Source organism: Bombus huntii, chromosome 5 (genome assembly GCF_024542735.1).
Source record: "Bombus huntii isolate Logan2020A chromosome 5, iyBomHunt1.1, whole genome shotgun sequence".
Classification (NCBI taxonomy): domain Eukaryota; kingdom Metazoa; phylum Arthropoda; class Insecta; order Hymenoptera; family Apidae; genus Bombus; species Bombus huntii.
The window spans coordinates 6,857,599-6,879,410 of NC_066242.1; the positions used below are offsets into that span (position 1 = coordinate 6,857,599).

At 35.5% G+C, this 21,812-nt stretch overlaps 1 long non-coding RNA gene across 1 annotated transcript in view; it reads left to right on the forward strand.

Annotated features, from left to right (window-relative positions):
* LOC126865411 (uncharacterized) overlaps positions 1–18,682 on the forward strand; it is a 36,347-nt gene extending 17,665 nt beyond the window's left edge. The window contains exon 5 of the long non-coding RNA XR_007689524.1: positions 17,178–18,682. This is a non-coding gene — a long non-coding RNA (uncharacterized LOC126865411). The remainder of the gene's footprint in view (positions 1–17,177) is intronic.
* Positions 18,683–21,812: the final 3,130 nt, after the last annotated feature.

Genomic DNA, 21,812 nt, shown 5'->3' on the forward strand with positions numbered 1-21,812 from the left:
AGTCTATCGATGACTGTAGCGCAATTTTCTCAAGGTTTGTAACGTTTTCGAAGCTAAAATAGTTTCAGCAACGAATACTGACATTGTATTCGTCGTTGAATCTTTCTGCTCACTCTTCCTTCTTTTTTTGAGGAGTATAAAAAAAAAGAAAAATATAAGTACACAGAAGAGAGAGAAAAAAAAAGCAAAAGTAGGCGAGAGGAGAGTATCGATGACGAATATCGTCCGCAGCATTCGTGCGGGTTCGAGAGCGTAGGACAGGGACACCGTATAAAGTAGATAGGCAGGAGGTATCCAGGAAGGAAGTGTCGGGGTCGCTCTTCCGGACAGCTGCTCTGGATATCGGCATATAGGTACTATGGTAAAGTAATCCACTATAGGACACCGTACAAGTGCCATTACTACCGGGGGCAGCAAGGGCTTCATTTAATACCTCGTGGCTCATAATTAGGATCTGGATAAATATTATATTTACTCTTCTCTTTGCTCCCTTTCTCCGTAACGCCCGTTACTGGCTTTATACTTTTGCTCATCCGTTGCTACCCTGCTGGAGGTCGAACGCCGTGAGAATCTCCATCATATAGTAGTCTTTTTTTTTTCAATTTTCTGAACATTTTGCCATACATCCAAAAGGATGATCACGACGTATATTGAAGTTTATTTTTTGATTTCTTAATACTACTCACACTGGTCAACATCGTTTTATAAAGAGGATTATCATTTTGAAAACCTGGCAATCATAACAAGTTTGCAATCGTTTTAGAGCCGAAAAAAGAGAAATTATATCAATTTGAAAAGTATCACCAAAAAATTAAGATACAGAGTTAAAAGACGTTAAAAATTGTAACTGAATGGTATAACATATTTGATAATGTACTTCAAAACCATTGATATTCGCGAGATGTCCTTCGTACAGTTATCAATAGAATATATCTGTAGCGTGACTGGTTTAACTGATGCGAAAGATGCAAGTTTGTAGTGTTTTGAAAACGTCCCAACGCCAGCTACAGGAGTATGTGAGAAAAAATGTAGGTTTCCACTTGAATGCTTTAATACCACTTTCACGGGACATTTCAAAGTCGTCGGAAGATCAAACAGGCAGGCTTATAATAACCTCGTCGATATCATACAATTCTTATCTGAGACATTTTTTCGTATTTGACTGTTCTCAGTTAACATACTTCATATCACGGAGATACAAGAACTAAGAACACAACTATAGCAATCATACGAGATATAGCGTAGAAAATGTAGACATATGAGGAATAAAATTTCCAAGTACATCATAGAAAGTTACCCTCTGCATGTAAGTAGCTTCAAACTTGTTCCTTATCAAAGATACGATCGGCAGAAGTTTGAAGACGCGTTTTCTTATTGCCTTGGATAATAAATACCGCCGATATTTCAGAGTAATTCGAAATAGCCCGCAGAATATCGGTCGCAGCGGGTATCTACATAACTCGATCTTAATTTTATTCCTTTCGGATAATGCATCCAGCTAACATACGAGCTGGCTTTGTTAGACAGGGTTCTGGTTCTTGGTCCACACTTAGAATGCTCCTAAACGCATACGGGTGAAAACTTTGAGATACTTTCGAGGTGACTCGAGGTTTTTTTGGGGATCTTCGAGTGCCCATATTCCCGGTTCGAAGATACGTAGATATACGGGTCTGATTTATATGGCTTGTCACGTGAAATATCTCGAGAACGTCCTGGTTCAATTGTAAGATTATTTCTTTGGCTTTTATCCCATCTCATCAAATTCCAACGGATCCCTTTATTACCGTTCGACTACCAGCATCATTTTTCAAGAACGTATAACCACCCTTACAAATTTTATTTAAATATCGAAAGTTGAGATTAGTCTATCCGAAATATGCAGGATATTTGTTCGAACACGGTGTACATGTGTTGAGTGGTTCTGCTCGCGCAAGGAATTTATTTTTGGATCCTGCCCCTTAAGTGTATCATTAAATATGTTCTATCGTAAAATATTCTAAAGGCAGTTCGTTTGATATTTAGAGGCAGTTAAATAACAGTTATGAGAATAACTTGAAATGACCAAGGTGAGAGAAAGACGCGATTAATTCGAATAAAGATTAATTTCCTTCGATATTATAATATTATAATATCGATATTATAATATTCTAATGTGTTCATGGTGTCTACGATGTCCAATGATGTACAGGGTGTCCCTGTTTTTTTCTTATTTTTATAGAGAAAGACTGGAACACTTTGTACGAAACATAATCTAAAAGATATTAAAAATGTTAAGTATTCTGTAGATGTAGTATATTTTAGTAGAAATATTATATTTATTACATTCGTCCTAAAAGAGATGGTAATATATAAAATATTTTGTGCAAAGGCAATTGTTACGTGAAGAAACAGCAGCGATTCATTTCCACCTTTGACAATATTGGCAATATAAGTTTACAATGTGACATAAATAAGGATATAAATGTGTCTTGAATTTTAACGCTGAACAACACATTCCGCCCTTTATACGTAATTGTAACTGCAGACTTACACTCTCATGCATTTTCTACGTATCCACATTAAGTTCTATATTTCATTTCCACAGAATATTTTCAAAATTTATTACAAACAAATTTTTCTTTAATTTCTTAACAACGAATTATTCTCCTAGTGTTTGCGAAACTAATTTTTCTGTTCTAAATCGGGAATTTTGTAACAAGTAATATTTTCCTCTTGAGAGACAGATTTAAGAGCGGAACATCTAAAAAATCATTATGGGAAATTAATAAAATATTAACTCTGAAATAATAAATAATAAAATATTAACTATTTCAAGGTTCCCATCGAAAACGTGATTTATCAATAAATATTGACAATATTGTATTGATGATACTTTTAGTTGAGAATCTTGAAATATTGGCAATGTAATATATTGATAGCCTGAGGGCAGCCTAAACGTGAACATTTTACTAGAATTAGTATTACGTAAGTTGTAACAGAAAACAAAGTATTTAATTGGTAAATCGAATAATAAATAATTTCTGATTCCACACAGATTTCCTGAAAAATGTATTTTTCCTAATCGTGATATTTCTATCAATTATATTTTCATTATTTGTTAACAACAAATAATGAAGCCGTTGAAACACATTCGAAGATGTTGTAAACGCGTTGTTGCGTCGATGTCGCATAAATAGAAAGTTGCAATCACGCGAATGGTTAGACGGTAGTTTTGATCGTTATTCACACGAAAGAACCGTAAAAGGGGAAAAATTAATTATATATATTCGTATCAAGTAAGTACTAGGTTAACAAATGTTCGAGCTGCGAGGACAAGACTGTGAAAAATGTTGGGTAGGCTCATAATTGTCTCACGACGAGGCAAAGAGGCAATCGTGTCGTGAAATGACCGGTTATTAACATCAAGTTATTTCGAGAGGCGAAGTATTAAAAATTAGCCTCTCTTTTTTCGCCTCGTCTCGTTTCGTCTCGTCGCGTCTCGTCTCTTCTGCTTTTCCTCTCATCATTGTCTCCCGTTCCTTCCCCAAAAATTGCAAGTTACCATGGACGACAACGTCTTTCAATAAAACTCTTCAAGTGCTTCGTTAAAGAACCGTTATCAACCGTTTTCGCGCAAAAGCTCGTATCAGTGGCGTTCTCCTGCTATATACTATGTTATATTCCAATATAAGATCGTCCGGTTTAATTTCGAACTAGGTAAGTGCCGGGTACGCCGATCTAATTGCAATTAAAATTCCGAACGAAATGAACTTTTAATCGCGGATTATTAATACATCAGCGCGATGGGTAGCGGGTTACTACCCAAGATCCGTCTTTTCTGTCTTCCAGAATGCGTTACTATATCAATTCCGATTCTACTTAAATAATTAAACAGTATGTTTTTTTACTCAAGTAGTTTAATCCTTTAGGATCGAACCTTTTTTTTTGGTACCGTATGTTTTATGAATTATTAAGTTACTATAAATCAAAATGCATTAACAGAATGTATCATTGCAACAATTTCGATCCTACCTAAATGATTGAATGATTAATTAGTACGCTTTTTTATTATAATAATTTCGCCCTCCAGGAGAAAAATCTATTGGACTGTGAGAGAAACTTTTGTTTTATGAATCATTAAGTTACTACAAGTCAAAATGCAACAAGAGAACGCTTGACTGCAAGAATTTCTTTCGCGTCTAAATAGTCACTGTATTCTTTTTTTTTCGAAGAAACTATAACTCTTTCAAGGTCGAATTTTCTTCGTAAAGGAAACCTTCCGTCACAGGTTAAAAATATTGGAATGAAATTCAAGTGAGTTTTAATCAATTTTGTCTTCTGTGGACATGTAATCTCCGACTAAGATCTCAGACAATATCGTAGTCTTCTTTTTCCCGCTCATTACTGGTACCAGTGGCCAGACACGCTCGGCATGTGGTCAATGATGGGACTTCTAATGTTCCCGTTGTTCGTATTCTGTACGTTCTGCAGCCGTATTTACCGAGGGATGCTGGTGGACAGATGTGTAAGTGGGTATACTCCCTGCTATACAGGGAGCTTCTAGTGACCTCCCATCACTCGCGGCACATTATACTCGCACCCGTGTGATTTTGTTAACCGAAAAAAAATGAATCTAAAATTTTTCTGTCCATTAAAAAATACATATATATGTAATTTATCTTTTTGTCAGAAGTTATTACGCGTTTATTTAATTATGACCTTTTAATTAATTTTTGAGAATGTAAACATATGTATGAGGAGGAAATATTGTTTAGAATTATAGCGAAGAAATGTTTAGATATATCTGTATATTTGATAAAATGATTTATGCATCGTATTATCGTTCAATCGTTTCATATAGAATAATTATTCGTTTATCAAAAAAAAAAAAAACAGGAACCTACATGTGATATACAGTAAGAATAAAAAAGAAGAAATATTCTAAATTCATTGAAAATACGATCGATATTTGACAAGTTTTTGTTTACGCGAGTGTATGTATTTCAAAAGACGGATAAATAGTACGTATAAACCGATCACTCGGTAGAACACTTTACAAGCATGATAAATAAGACTCGTAACTAATAAAACAACATTAGGATTTCACGTCTTGGAATAATAATAGTAATAATTGGACGCATAATAGAGACATACATAATCACGTACGTTTATATCTACTATTAAGAATTTTGGATAGAGTTTCGTATTATAAGAATAATTTTATTACTCCGCTCTACATTCTATGAAAATTCCATTGTTATATTGTTCTAAATTTCTATTGGACATCCTCCATAATCACTGGTCTCAAATAATCCTTATAAAAACGTAATAAACTGCAGGGCCAGTATTTGCCGACTTTTGACTCCGCATTTCAATTTCCGCTCCTCTTTCATCGCACCCCAATCGAGTCCCTATGCTGAAATCTCAAGCGCACTAGTTTCGTGTACAGAACCGCACATCCATTACGGTTGAGCGTGCACCCGCTACGAATAGGCACGCTCCACTCGATTGGCGCCGTTAGGCCACGTATCCGTCAGCAACGAAGATGCACATGTACGCGTTAAATATGTCGTGCTTTTGTTATTTATCGTCCGTGCTCGATACGCGAAGAGGCAAGAGCTCATGCACAGATGCGTAACAATAATCCCGTGTTAAACCGGTTGGAACAGATTGCTACCTAGATCGATGTACTTCTAGTTGAAAGTTTTTATTTGTTACTTTCCATTTTTATTTTTGGATAGATTCTAAGTTCGCTGCGTTTTAAGATTTAAAAACAGTTTATATTTCTGCAATTTATTTTTCATTGAATTACATTTCGTATGGGAAAAATATTTAACTTGATTGCGATCGAAGACCTTTTTGTATCGATCAGTATGGGTTGGCAACTAAGTGATTGCGGATTTTGCCAATATCATCTAATAACAAAATCCGCAATCACTTAGTTGCCAACCCAGTAGATACTGATCGATACAAAAAGATCTTCGATATCAAAGGTCTTCGATCGCAATCAAGTTAAATATTTTTCCCATACGAAATGTAATTCAATGAAAAATAAATTTGTTATTAGATGGTATTGGCAAAATCCGCAATCACTTAGTTGCCAACCCAATAGATGTAATTAGAATTGCGATTTTGCCATTTGCCTTTTCTTTGATTCATTAAACCACTGTAGTAGAGTGTTATAGAATATAGCGGATTAATTAAAATTGTAGTTTGAGTTTTATAATATTTGGAAGGGATTGGTTTGTTTAAAAAATTCTAACAGTTGTGATATTTAATTAATACTTTTCAAGTTGTTTTTTATAAAAGGCAAATTAATATTTTTAAGTATGACCTCTGGTAACAGCAAATTTGTAACAGTGTAGCTTTGAAATGTAACTAACAAACAAGCGTATCTAAAAGGCAGGATTTGTGTAAATTCCAAAATGTTGCATCTCACGGCTTTCAAAATGATTAACAAACTGTCTCTACGTCGAAAAGCTTCAGAATTACGATTAATCGAGTTACACCGTTAAATAAATGGTTCTATCTTGCGTCAAAATTCTACGCGCGCTACACCGTGAAATAAAATCGAGTTTTGCGGTCGTTTAGACCAAAAGTTACGCGTAATCAAGCAACTTTCGTTCTTTCTGATCAACGTCGATCAAATACAATTATCGCGACATCAAACACGATCGTTTACCGAATCCTATGCTTCGCATAGAGGGTTTCGTGTGACAACATGATAAGATAGAACGTGGTGCGAGTCTATATAGCAATGGGAAACAGATTCGTGATACTCCGTGCCATAATTGATAAGTTTATTTCCACCTGCGCGTTTTTAACTTCTCTGTTGTTGGAACAACGGCGGAGTATAATCGAAAGGGGTGATTTTATATCTTCGAGTAAGAGATAATAGAATAAAGTTTTAAGATATCAAATAGTACTATTCGATATTTCAGATAAATTTCTGGTTATTTATAACAGATGATAACGATATTCCAATATAGCGCATTATGACAAATTTCTTCTTTATCCTGGTCGATTACTAAACTGTGAATTTTTATGCATTTACAGAGAATTAGTACTAAACCAATTTAGTAAGGAAATAATACATATTGTTCCATTTTTAATTAAGAGCTAAGCCTCCTTACTCGAACATCGCTATTGAACAATTGTGATAACCGTGAACTATTGAATTCTCAAGAACTTTCATCAAAATCATATTGAATCTATTACTCTGAAATGAGAAAAAAATGAAGGCAATAAGAGAGAAAACCATTAAAACTCTTTGGTACTTCGCCATGTTATAATGTTATGGGGATATTTTTAGATAATTCTGTTCTAACCCTAGCGGAGGGTTAACCAGTGATACCAGGTACATCCTGCGAACACACCTAGTAGATGTACTTGACAGGCGTGTGCCTCATCAATAGATATCGTTTCTTTTTTTCTACCAGCATGTAAACCCTATTGGTTATTACGCACTTATGGTTTCTACCTCGTGCCGATATGGTGAGCTATGCATAGCTTATTTTCATGTATTTTCATAGATAAGATCAGGTAGCACGTGGCGAGCCACGCGTACTCCCCTACCATGGAACAATTCAACGAATCGACCGGCTAATCGAAATGTAGTTGCAATACTTTCTCACGTTACACGCAGCTGTTTTCTTAGATGTTACATCCATGAATATATCAAATTAATGTTAATAGTAATTGATAAATGTATGATGGAATGTGAATTCTTTTATACATATGTATATCGAAGATGTTATGTAAGCGTCATAAAGTATCGGGTTTGACGAATAGTCTGAATAGTCGTTCAGACATAAGTTACAATGCAGTGCAGTACTCGTACAGAGAATAATCTATTTTAACGTATATCATACCAAGTGAATACATGTAAAATGTCGTTTTCCCGAAATTCGATTATCCATTGGAGTTTTGTTCTATCGTCAATTGCAATTAACATACTGTGGATGTTTATATATATCGACTATGGAACGTATTTGTACATAGCCTTATTTTTCAATGAAGCGTTTCTTTCCTCAGATTCTACGTTTCACTGTCATAGTATCGAATTCTTGTAATCGTACGCAAGCACCTCTAAACGATACGAAACTTAATACACTTTAATAATAAATACAACGATTACCTTTTTTAAGCCACTGCGTATAAAGTGGCAAAATACATCTGTCTTAAAAGAGACGTAAATCGATTACAGATACCTATATACAAACAAATTCTCGAATTAATCAAAAGAGAAAAGGACGAAAGACCAGACTAGTTTTGTGCTACAAAAGTGGAGTACATTACACAAGTCTTAATTATATCAACCTACTAACCGACTCAATAATCATCAAATAATCAACATCTCTACGCAGAATCCACCCCATAAATTCTTTCTCGCCCTTCATCCTCCTGCGGCAGCGAATTTTGCCGTCATTACCATCACGCGTATAATACCCATAGAAGGACCCATATACCATGGATTTCCCTCGAGCGAAGAAATCTGGTCCCTTTCACGCCTAGGTGTGCCAAAACAAATCCGGTCGGAACGATTCACGGTACGATGCGATCCAAACCGCGCACGCGTGCTAGTTACGTTCACGTGTGTATACCGGGTGCTCTGGTGTGTGAAAATGCACACGTGCCATTGCACGAGCAGCCTGGAAGATAGAGAGAGAGAGAGAGAGAGAGAGAGAAGAAACGTTTCCAGTGTATAGTGAATAATGGTCACGTGTGTGTACTTACACGTACAGGATACGAATACAGGGAGAGAGACGAGTCTGAACCCGGTGTACCTAAAGTTCCAAGGGGGTGCACGACCCCCTCGTGTACACACATGCAGATAGGGCCAGGTGGTATGACGTGGCTCTCTTATGGGGGCGCGTATGGGGGTTCTTCTGCAGGCAGCTGCAACTTGATTCCGACAATGCACCGGCACAAAAAACCCGGAGGAAAGACCATCGTGGCTTCGTGGCGTGCTCCGCACCGCGATTACGAAAGGGACAGGGGTGAACGCATTGGCTTAGACACTTCTCTCTCCTAGGTTCTGCTTTTGGAATTTTGGTTGCAAATACTGGTGAAAATATTTGATATGTAGGTATAATTGTATATTTGTATTTAATTGTTATTTTTATGCGTTTGTATTTAATTAATATTTCTATGCGTTTGTATATGATCGTTACTTTTATGTATATAATGTTATATATAATTCTTATCTTTTGCCTTGTCTTTTGTACTTGTTAATTTTCGTAAAGCCTATTTGATAGCGTAGGATTAATAGTAGAGCGTTCTTACGTTTATTTTGTAAATTGGATCGTTTTCTAGTTAGGAACTTACGCCGATTTAGATTTTCCATTTCGTTGAATGAGACTTGGTAGGGTAAATTGACGCAAGACATTTTTAAGTTCGATTGAAGCAATTATTCTTTGGCTAGGATCTTCTATCGATTGTCTTTAGATTGGGCTTAATATTCGTGAATTTAAATAACAACAGTTATTCAAATGTATCTATAAACATTAGCTATGAATTGTATTTATTCGAACGGTAGTGCCATAATCGTCGCATAAACAATATTTTATTTGCTTCTCCTACTTGTAGCACTCTTCCAGCAAACTTACGAAACGTAACGATAAATTTCTAAATTAAAGAATCTTTAGAGAAGCTCTAAAGAATGAATTCAGAAGCTTTAAAGAATAAATTCAAAATACTGATAATCGAAAAATTCAAGATTTCCTAACCGAAATGCTTATTGCTAATTGATCTAACGATTTGTATAATTCATTTTTCTTTCCCTTCTTAGACATAGCTACCTGACATATCAAAAAAATGCTATTACACGAAATAAAGAATTACCTCGTACAAAACTAAACTTATTTAACTTAAAAACCACGAACATATCTTCAGGAGTCATCGTCAAGCTTACGCCTATGAGACTCGTAAAGACGTCACGCGCACCTTGAGCAAGGCAGCTTCGAAGACGCGTGTGTTCGTAAGAACCGTGACGTCATCGTAGAAACGTCACAAGGAAGCAGGTTGTATTGGAATCGTGGTTGTAGAGCAGCTTGAGGTGCGCCTGCGACGAGGGGGTCCATTCATCGAGATATATCTTTGGTCGCGTGCCGCCTCCTGGAGAGACACAAAGACGTTCACCTTAGCTCAAGAGAAAATAAACACAAAGGCGATTAAGGGTACGTTCTGAGTCCTCGTATCGGGAACACAATGTATATACGCTGTATGCAAGGTGTATGTTTGTTCTGTTAAGATCTGAACAGCAGATTTATCTTGGACGTTTTTTCCCCAGATAAGAGAAGAATGGAATGTTTATGCGATGTAAATACGCGCTTCGTTTTTTAAAGATATTTTCTTTTATCTCTTTTGTAAGTTTTGTTATTTTATTTGACGATCTTCTTTCGAATTATTCTGTAATTATCGAGATTGTCGTTTGATCGATGTTGAAATAATTACTTCTATTAGGCATGTACTCTATATGTAAATTAATAGTTAAATGGAAGATATAATATTGAATATTTTTAGTGTCAATCTTATCTTGTGTGAATTATGCGCGATAAAATAATAGAAATCGGTCGAAATTTCGAAGTAAAGCATGTATGATGAAGAAATCAAGTTTTCACGAAGAGTTAAGTAATCTCGGTTAATTACATCAATATGCTGTAATTGATGTATCATTGTAAGTAGGTATCAAACATTTGCGTCTGATAACGCATTCAATCATAGCGAGCCCCTCGTCAGGGCAAATATTTGTGGAGGAAAGATTATTCGTGAACTAAATACATTTCAGCCACTGAGTTCAACGTTGCTTTTCTTTTTCTTTCAAACGTTACGAACCATATTACTTACTTACATGTCATCGATTTTCAAGAAGAATTTTTACCACGAAAAATTTCAAATCTATTTTTCAAAAATTATATGTATCTCTACCTCTTTCGGTTGATTCGTTTCTCAAGGTTGCAACTAAGGAACGTTAACGAATATAAAATAAAAAGAAAAAATTGTTCGTCGTATATACGATACATTTACATATAGTTTTATTCTCGTCTTATAAGACTCTAGATGCAGGTACCTAATCAGCTTCTTATTCGGAACGATTTTAATGCGCATGGTGTTTGTGGTAGAATGCGGAAGCGGCTGAAGAATCGAGGGTTGTGAATAGAGTATTCTTAGGAGCACCACCAGTAGGTGACCTGCGCCTTTCAAGGGGAGGTCGGGAAAAGTCGTCTCCTTGAACGAGGGTAGGGTCTTTCAATGGTGAATTACAACCAATTATACGCTTGAAAACTGTCAGAGATATGTCGTGGAACACAGGTCGCGCTACTAAAGTGTGACATACTCATACGGAAACATAATATCTATTATTGAATCATTATATTCTAAGGATCTAATTAAAACTTTCTTATTATTCCGTTATATCCTTGCAATATCTTACGAGTATGAAAACTCGACGGTGTTGCTCGTTCGCTAAATTAACCACCTGTTCCGTGTTTCTGTCATCCATAGCGATGCCGCGATCATCGCAATTGGAAACACTCGAGAGAGATAGAGAGAGAAAGAGAGTCTCCTGCGTGTCGCATATGGAACGCAAACAGCACTGATGACCACCCTAAGATACATTTATCTGCATACTAAATACGTATCCAATTAATTAATAGCTAAGCATCGTAATGCCACACGCGTTTGTAAACATACTAAGCCATATGGGCTACTCGATGTGACGAAATAGCAGATACCGTGTACTCCCTTTAAACCAAACACGCGCCTGTTAATTAAAGAGCACAGAAGTTTATTGCGACAATTTACGATTGCGTTCTCGAGTGTAATTAAAAGAATTGGTAGTTCTCGCTAAGCAGTTGGAAACGTATTCGTGCTCTGTAACTCTTTGCAGTTCTGCGCGGGATGTGTTGATTAAAATCGTCGAAGTTATTCTTAATTGAAGCTTTCTAATATTCATCTATTCTCTAAAAATGGCTAACATAATATGTTACGTGATAAAAGTAGGTCGCGTTTTATTAAAAATGTTTTTCTATATCGTGGGAAGGGTGGCGTAAATTATTTATCTACTGTAAAGGAAAATTTGAATAAAAAAAAGGTAATTTGTTCATTGTATTGTGTGTGCGACTCCAAATAAAATTGAAAAACACTGATATAAAAGATGATCCTATGCAAAATTTATTTTGTACACGTAATTCTACATATTCTAGAATTCTACAATTTAGAACTGAAAGATTCTACATATTACAGAATTGTTATACGTTTTTAGATTCCTTTAAAATTTGTCCAATATAATCGTGACAGTCGTGCCTCACTACGCTATTAATGAAATTCCAAAATGTTTTAAATAACACATACGATATGGCAGAAAAGTTTTCTATGCTAAATGTCCAAATAATTCCGTGAGCCGTTGTATACAATTACCAGAAATTCTGTATAATTCCATGTAACTTTCTTCGAATCTGTAATATCCAACGTTACCATAGCCCAATATACCAATATCGATAAATTCGCCAAACTTGACAGATTTCGCGTGAATGTATACGAATCGATGAACAGGGTTGGCACGCTTCTAGAAGAACGTGGACAGGAGAATTGAGAGAGGAAGGAATTGGCTCGTGTCGAGCTCTTCTGGAGTGGCGGCACACGCCACTTGGGGCTGCAGGAATGCATCCGTTCGTGCTAGCCGCGTGCAGGGTAGGATGCAAACAATGGCGAAAATCATGCATTGTGGCGGCTCGTATTGTAAGTCGGAAAGCTGTGACATTGAGTTCAGGCAGCTGCACGGTCCGTCTACCTCTCCCTCTTCCTCTCCCTTTGCTTCTGTCTAGATCCCTTCGTCACCCCTCTTTTGCTGGTTCCAAGGGGTGGTGAGGTCCTCCAATCCCCGCCACGGTATCTGCAGAGAAAGCAAATACTTGCTGAAATTTCGTTTACCGAGTATTATCTTTCCGAAGGCTGGCTGAGCTTTTTGCTGCTTTGCCTTTGGCCCATTAATTCCTCTTTTTTTCTCTTCCATCCCGAATTATGACGACTCTGCTGGTGATACATCGCTGTATAGGAAGATGGTTTTCGGAACGATGAACCGGAGACGTTGCTTTTTATGTTGGATTATGTTTGTTCTTTAAATAGTTTCTTTTTTCGAAGGGTTGCGTTAGGAAGTGGCTCATTCTGGAAGAAGTTATTTGAATCCATACAAGAGTATATAGGTGAAATTAAAGAAGATGAAGCGGTTCGATATAGTTAAAAAATATTATATTTATATGTAATAAAGTAACGTGTTCGGTATATTAAGGTAAAATACATTGTGTTATGTATATATATATATAATGGTACATTATATAAAAATCCATAGATAGAAACGAATATAATATTTAAAATAACATTTTATAGATGTGTTTATTAATTTTATCTTTTTAAGATATTCGTTCGATGTAATCTTTACGATTTCGTAGTAGATTTTTATGTAGAATTATTATCCTTCCCGTAATTGCTCTTTCGTTTTATACAGAGATAACATTTGTAAGAATTTTATCAAAATTCTGCTTGGTATTCTGTTCTTCCTTTTTAAGATTTCAATTATACGTATACTATCGTCGATAGTAACAATGCTTTTTCAAGATTCTTTACGTTTCTTTGTATCTAAATTTTATTTCCATTCCAATAAAAGTATTTTGCATTTGCAAATCCGTCATGGTCGCACGAGAGAGCTGAAAACTCGGTGGAAAGGGTGCAATGAATCGAAAGGTGGAATCTGTCGGTCCATTTGAGCACCTGGACAAATCCATTCACGAGGATGCGTTAGCACGCGTCGAACAGATGTGAAAGTTGGAGTCTACCGCCGCAGGCGGTTCGATGCGATCGATATTATGAATCAGGAATGTTTTAGTTGAGCAAATAAGCAATCCGTTCACTACGTTCAGTCTATTCATGCCTCCATTAGCCTTCTTTCTTTTATTCCAATCTTTTTCGATGAATTTGATTTTTGAAACTGGTGGATTTTTCAAGTTACGCAGTCTGCAAGTACAAGAGATCGAAAGAGGAAAGAAGATTTTAAATGACAAACGCAAATCGTAATGGCAAAGGTCGTAAGCGTTAGATATGGAAATTTTCAGTTGTAGTGAAATACATATTTTTATTAATTCTACTGCTTACAGTAGTGGCCAATGTCTATTGCAATAATTAAATCAAATCGCAAAATAGATTATGATATATTGCGATATAACACTGTAGTGGCACATGAGTCAACGGAAGATTTGAATCGGGAGAGACTCATATTATTGTGCCTTGGAATACCAACGTTGTTTTGGTTTGTTAGATTCAAAGGTAAACGAACTTCGGACGAAATATTATCGCCGTCATTTCTAATCGTCAACCAGAGTTACATTTGAACTTTTTGTAATAACACTTGTCGATAAAAATAGACGAACGTGCTCTCTAGAACAGTCATATAGTCGAATAGAGTCGAATAGTGAGCGTACAGTTGAACAATAGCATTGAGCGACGATTACGATCGGTGTACACCATCTCTGTACTTAATCCATCTTGTACTTAAAGTGATTTTAATATAACTGACAACGAATCCCTCACTCGTCTCTTTAATAAACCAACCAACACGTTTAATAATATCAACACTTATAACATTTTTTATCTTTTTTTTGTGCGTAGAATTTACATCGTTTCCGATTGAAAAAATCCTTAGTTTCTAATTTTTCAACGTTGATATCTTTTATTATTTTATCTAAGAATAACTGACAATAGAAAATATAAAGATACTCCTATTTAACGTTGAGCTTTCGCTTTCATCCATCTTCCAATTGCATTAAATCTCTTCATTCATGTCGTACTAGAAATTCTGCCAGTGTCGTCGGCAATTGTTACGGTTTCATTCACCGTCACGTTTTGGTTATTCGGGAGGCGGGAAGAGGGAAGCATATCTATGGTTTCTTGTCATAGGTCATATTACGTCTTCTTCATTCATGACTCGACCCACGTAAATGCACGTACAAATAGTACACCAATGTGTATACGTTAGTGGACATTGAAATACCTTGCGAGGTAACTTCAAAGCCTTCAGCTTCTCCTCTTTCCATTCGATTTTCGTCGTTTCATTCATCTTTACGATATACAGCAGTACGTGTTTGTACGTATCGACGTATGTATATGTAAGATCGAGTGTATTTACACATTTACACGAAGAATCTGGCTTTCCATGGGGACGAGAATCGAGTTAATGGTGCAAGAAGAAACGCATTCCTCTTGTCAATTTTGGGGTAAAGCGATCAATATCATTAGCCTGACTGAATCTATTCGAGGGATATATAATATTTAGCATATTTCAGTTCAGTAACAATTGTTTAATACCGTTACTAGGTATAAAATAGAAGATATTAAGAAAATACAGAAGATAGAAAAGCAAATTAAGACATTTGGAGCAAACTTTACTACATTATCCTTTATTCCACGTGGACAATTTTTTGATGCATAAATTATTTAAAAAAAAGGAAAGGTTTATCATGATTCTACTTTATAATTTCTTGAATTTTACAGCTAATAATTGTCATAAATTTGAGATAGTTAAACAGTAAGGATATAGTTATTCATTAGGAAAATGCAATCACATGGAAATTACTTTGATTCGGTATGTGCTATTTCGAAGTAACTATTGTGCATGAGATTAAAGCTGTATTTGAAAAAATATCACACCTTATCTGATAATTAGCTGATTCTTATGCAACTATGAGATATTTGAAAATGCATATATACATGGAAATATGTAAAATATAGAAAATATACGTAAAAATGTATAAAATAACCAAAGTATAGCGCTCATTATGATATTAACTTTTTCAGTTGTGGTCGCAACAATTTGAATTTGTATAAATATCTCCGGTCCACTGATAATTCTTGCAATGATTCAGCCTTTCTTCTTGGTTAACGCGATTCGTTTCCTTGCGTCGGTCTTTCTTCAGATCGGTGTCAGGTAAATGATCGCTGGCAGCCCTGCAATTCGTAGGGAAACTCGTGTTTTCCGGGTAGGGGTCCGGCCCGGGAAAAAATTCCTCTCCACCGGCGGTTTTCAAGGGGCTGAACGACGTGTCCCCTTGAATGGAAGAAAGATTACAAGACCCTTTTCGCCTTAGGGCGAGTCTAGGATCGAGGGCTTCTCGTGTAAATAGACGCTGGTAACTACAAGGTGTTACAGGGCACGCGACAACCAAGAAACAGGTCTCACTGTCTTCAAGTCCAGCCCCAAGAAGCTCGTAACGCAATCCTGCCCTATTATTTCTGCTTCTTTGTCCTGAATAAAACTACAAGGTGAACCAGGTTCAAAGGGGAACCTGGGCACTTCTAAGGAGAATTCTTTCATTGCTATCCGACTGTGTATTTCAAACGCTTTCTACGTTGTTTTCCGGTTGACTATGTTACCGAGGGTGAGATTGATTCGATCTCAACATCTTACGTAGCGATTAATCCGCGTCAGAAAGTTAAATATTAGTAATGAAAGCAAATATCATAGTATTGATCGTAATTATTTGAATAATTAAAGGTATTTATAATTTAACTTCTTATCGTTAGCATACGAATTTGTCTTTTATTTGATAGCCAGATATAAAAATAGCATCATCACAGTGTTAATAGGTATACAAATTTTATAAGATATCCGTTTGTCTTAGTATACGATAATATAGGAAATCAATAGGTAAAATAATTTAAATGGAATTTATATCTGTCCATGTCAAGCTTATTATGTCAATGTTAAACTATGTTCAAGCTTAACGATGTTCGTCTTGGAAAGTGAATCTTATGTTTTAGTATTGTAATTTGGTGTTGTAAGAAGTACAAATCTACTCTAAAGATTGTCGATCTTACTTTTGGTTCGATACTCCCAACGTTGAATACGGCTGTATCAATTTCCCTAAACCGTAACTTTGTATCAGAATATGAAAAACTGGATCTGCGGTTTCGATTTTGTAGCTGAATATTTCGCATTCGCAGAATTTCCAAGCCACTCACACTCCCTGATTCCACCCTAAATAAGTACCTGCTTCTTGCACGCGTTAGCCTAGCAACGGAAATAATGCTCGTCGATAAAAATCCTTACGTACATCCGTATCATCGTATGGAATAGAATTTATTTCGGATGTGCAACGATTCCGTGGGCCGTGACACGCGTTATAAATCGACTGTTTCGCCTGTAGGTGGGTAAATGGCCGCACAATGCACCCCAGGCGTTCACGCACGAGTCGGTATCTGGGCACGATTGACACGGGCCTACGTTCGAAAAGCACGTTCGAAGAATCGGCAGATGAAAAGAGACAGAAGTATGTAGGACAGGGGGAGAAAAGGGATAACATCGTCGCACGCTCCTAGAAAGCGTTGTAAGTACGTAGAAGGAGTAAACGGGGTTCCGTTTCGGTGGAGTTATGGGGTGAGTCATCACCTGGCTTCGCTTCATAAAAGGGGGAAAACTAGACTCATAGGACTGCCGTGTTATACCTTATGGGGGTTTACGGGCGGGGCACAAACAGATTCCGGCTGGTTGCGTCGCGAAAGGCAGGTGAGGACAGGGGTATATGCCAAATGCACTCACTTACAGTGATATTAAGCGTTTCCATGCTGTAGAATGGTTTTTGCAGATAGTTCTATCATAATCCGCGATAGTTGTGATAGACGTATTTTTTGTAAATTTCTTGATCTTACTAAATACTTGGCATATCTTGCACAGTGAGTTATTAGTTAATAATTGCAGGGAATTGACTAGTTAGACATTGTAGATTATACCTCTTTCATAATTTTATAATTTTATATAATGTTGGATAATCAGATATACTGGTAATTTGTAAAATTTGCTTGTAAAGTTTCGTTTATTTTATTATCGAATTTCTTAGGTACTATAATACGAGAGAATTTCATCCAAGAAAGTTTCAAACACTTGATTTATCTAGGGATTGTACAATCCTTGGCGAGATTTTTTGGGAACTTCTGAAAAGTCAGAAAAGTATATCTAAAAAAAAAAAGATAAATAAACATAAAAAACAACTTTAGGTAAATATAAAGAATGTTCCAGCCAATTAGTAGAATCAGCGATATTTTTATTGTTTGTTGAAGTAATTAGTTGAAGAAATACTCTAAACCTTTTCTTTTGTATATCCGTGACCTGGAGACTGCTGTTACGAAGAGAATAGAATTTAGTGAAAAAAAAGTTCAAAATAAGGAAAGGTGCATATTATTGTGCCCTTGAATATAAATTTTGTGTTGGGTTATAAAGTCTAGAAACAAAAGAGCTATAAGTAGATTTCTATTGCTATTTCTTGTAGCCTTCAGCTAGAGCTAACACACCAAGGTTAACTTTTTGGTACTGTCCGTTGCTATAAATATATGAACGTGCTTCCTATCATTTTTCTATTGTATTGTAACACTGAAACAGCGAGGATCTGGATCAGCATACACTATACCTATACTTATTTCAATATATTTTTCTATTACAAATTCATCCACTCGTTTCTCTATCAGCCAACCTCAACATTGTTATACGTTAAAATGTTATTTATTATATGGTAAAATATTATGGATGAAAATTCATCTTTAAATGTTGTAGATAAAATAGATAAACGAAGTTAAATGATAATGTAGGATTTCTTGAAATTGTTGTATATTATGAGACACATATGTACTAAGTACAGCAAAAAAAAAAAAAAAAGAAGATACCAAAAACCAGTGGTAAGTTGTAAGTAATTCATTTCACGTATGAACTTTCGGTATTAGAATTGCTATTACGGTAATTGGAATTCGATTACAAAATTCACGTAAGTACACCGCCGTCATCTGTGATAGAAGGCACGAAGGAAGAGGGTAAAGCGCGTATGCCCTATACATAGATATATTAGCATACAAGCGTGAATTTAACTACGCGGTCGGAAAGTATCGTCTTTCATTAAAATTATCCTGCAGCTTGCCAATCGATCTACGTTGCAACATGTCTATCATACTGGCTGTGTAATTTCGTTGAACGTTTTATATCGACGTTATTTATATCGTGCTGGAGAATCGCGGAATTCTTTACAGTGTAATAAAAAAACCTTCGAAACATATTATTCGTTCATTTGATTTCATTATCAGGAATAAAATCGAAATGCGGATGAAAAAGGAATAATTAATGCACTTGAAGACATTGATGTACAGAGTGATAATTAAGATATTTTACAAAATTTACGGAGATGACAAAAGGAATAAAATCAAGGAATCTAATAAAATTAACAAAAATAATAAAATTGACAAAATGATTTCTAACAATGGAATATCTAATAAAATTTAAAGCCAAGGTTACCAACCAAAGCCAACTTGAAATGTTATATGTTGTGGTACAAAATACTATAAATTTGTTGTAGAAGATATAAAAATTCCGCTGAAAAGTATACTCAAACTTTTCAATGTTTCTGTAGCTTGCAGTATTATCAATCTAGGTACAAACTTGAAAAAAAAAGACGACGTTCTACATGCAGCAATCTAATAAAACTGTCACTTCTCAAGGGGTGAAGCACGTTTGATACAACAGATAAAAATTTCAGACAGTTCGTAGTTTATGACTAGCCAGTCATTTGCTATTATCATCAATTTACTCTATGCATTTTGCGTACTACGTGTACCTAACTACACGTATTCTCAATTATATCGATTGACAGTCAGCACGTGTATTATACGAAACCGGTTCGACTGTCAGAATCTTTTACCCTTCTTCAAGCATTCAAGTCTCGCTTTATTAGAGATCACAGATAGTAGTTTCATAGATTTATGCACGTGTATCTTCCGCGTGGTAGATTAGAAAATTGTCGGAGACGGTAAGAAAATTTGTCGGCCGGCAGATTGTTCTTTTTTTATTCTTCGTACATTTCTAGTAGGGATCAATGATGGTTTTAGAGATTTATACCGTGGATTTAGTTAGCATAGGAAAATTTGATACGCGTATGGCGGGTTTTATATGAAATTTCTTGAAATTTCACTGAATGAGACACGATTATCGTGATTGCAATGATATTTGGAAGGAATTTGAAAATATATATAAAAATTACAAGCTATTTACTGTAAATATATATATAATTATAAACGAATATTGAAATTTATTAATACAATACGTAATTGACTGTTTAAATACTTTTGTGGTCTGTACAAAATATATTATATGTAATTGTATCAAATATCTTTTAATTTCTACATACGTTTTTAAATTTGTCTCAAACTTTGTCACTATAATTAGGTCTCGTAACAATGCTCTTGAAATCACAAAATGTTTTATGCCGTGTACGTAATATGATTGTAAAAGGTTCCACGAGTGTCTGAATATTTTCATGAATCTGTGTATAAGGTACATATGCATATGTATGTGTCCTACAATGTGATAAGTTAGAATCTGAACGAGAATGGTAAGAAAATTAGTCCTTTGGAGAATTCATTTACTCCTGAAATTATGTTTGCTAAAATACGTTCGTTCTATTCGAGTTTAAATCGGCATAAAATGAAGGGACGCATTGTGCGACGTGTACCCAGTAGTCTCACGCAATCTATAACTTGTTTAAAATTCCGCCAACTGAAACAATATGTTGAGTAAAACTTCACCGATATAATGATTCCATTCGTTTCGAAGGGATGTCGGGAAAGTTATTGTAACAAAAAATCCCCATCGGATGTTTGTTTACAGCCATCGATCGAGCATCGAATCAAGCTTTCCAACGTTGAATCCAAGATTTATCGAGCTTTCTGTGTTATTTCAAGCTGGAGCTCGTAACAGGAAAATCTCTTATTATAACTATATTATACGTCGAAATAGCTGTATTAATTATTTAATTTCTAATTTTCGGTGGAATTCACGAGAGACAGTTTGATTACGTAAAATTATATTTTTAATTCAAAGCGGAAGATTTCGCCGATGGAATGACAAATTATACTTATTTTTAAGTACGACCACTTTAGATTATAACGTGAAGTACGAAGCTTAACAAATTTTCTTTTTAATTTGAAATGAGGATAAATTACTTTTTTTTATATCATAGACACATATTTAATTCTTCTAAACATACATATTAGGGATTGTCACAAGCTCAAGAATATTTAAGAGCGTGGAAATTCTAATTTCCATTTTTAGATTCTAAAAATGTAATTTCGAAAAATGATATAGGACTCTCGTACGTTCCACTATTTTCTCTCAAATTCGATTGAATAAAGAATTAAAAAAAAAGAAAAAAGAGAAATGTTCTGTGACACATCTGATAAATCAATTATTTGTATACCGGAATATCACTGGTTCCGATCAGCTCCGAAAATATGTCGTCGCAATGCACGAAATGTCACCGCGGATAATCGCGTTTCTGGTTTGTCTCCCTTGAGTAAATCTATAACTTAGTTAGAGGAAAAAAGTATCGTCCGTGTCCAACTCGGATATCCTCGATAATTCATCATCGTTTCGTCTGCTATTCCAATCTGTCTTTTATTCTATCTACCGTTTTTACCGCAGAAACGAATCGGCACTTTCCCTCCGTCTCGAATAGAAATCAACGAACGAACAGGTCTGTTATTAGCTACGGCCAAGATTATTGCAATCACTTTATTATTTATCGAGATGTCAATGGGAACATCGCGACTAGTCCCGTTCCGTATGGCAGGAAACGGCTGGACGATACCGTTTGCAATTAGTATTTTACTTTTTGGGACAATGGATCAATGAATTTTTGATTAACCGTTTATTACTGATTCGATTTTCTAGACTGTCACTAGCATCCGAATGTTTGTGTATTTATGGAAAATTTAAAGACGTACGAAGAGAGGCAGAAAATACGTAT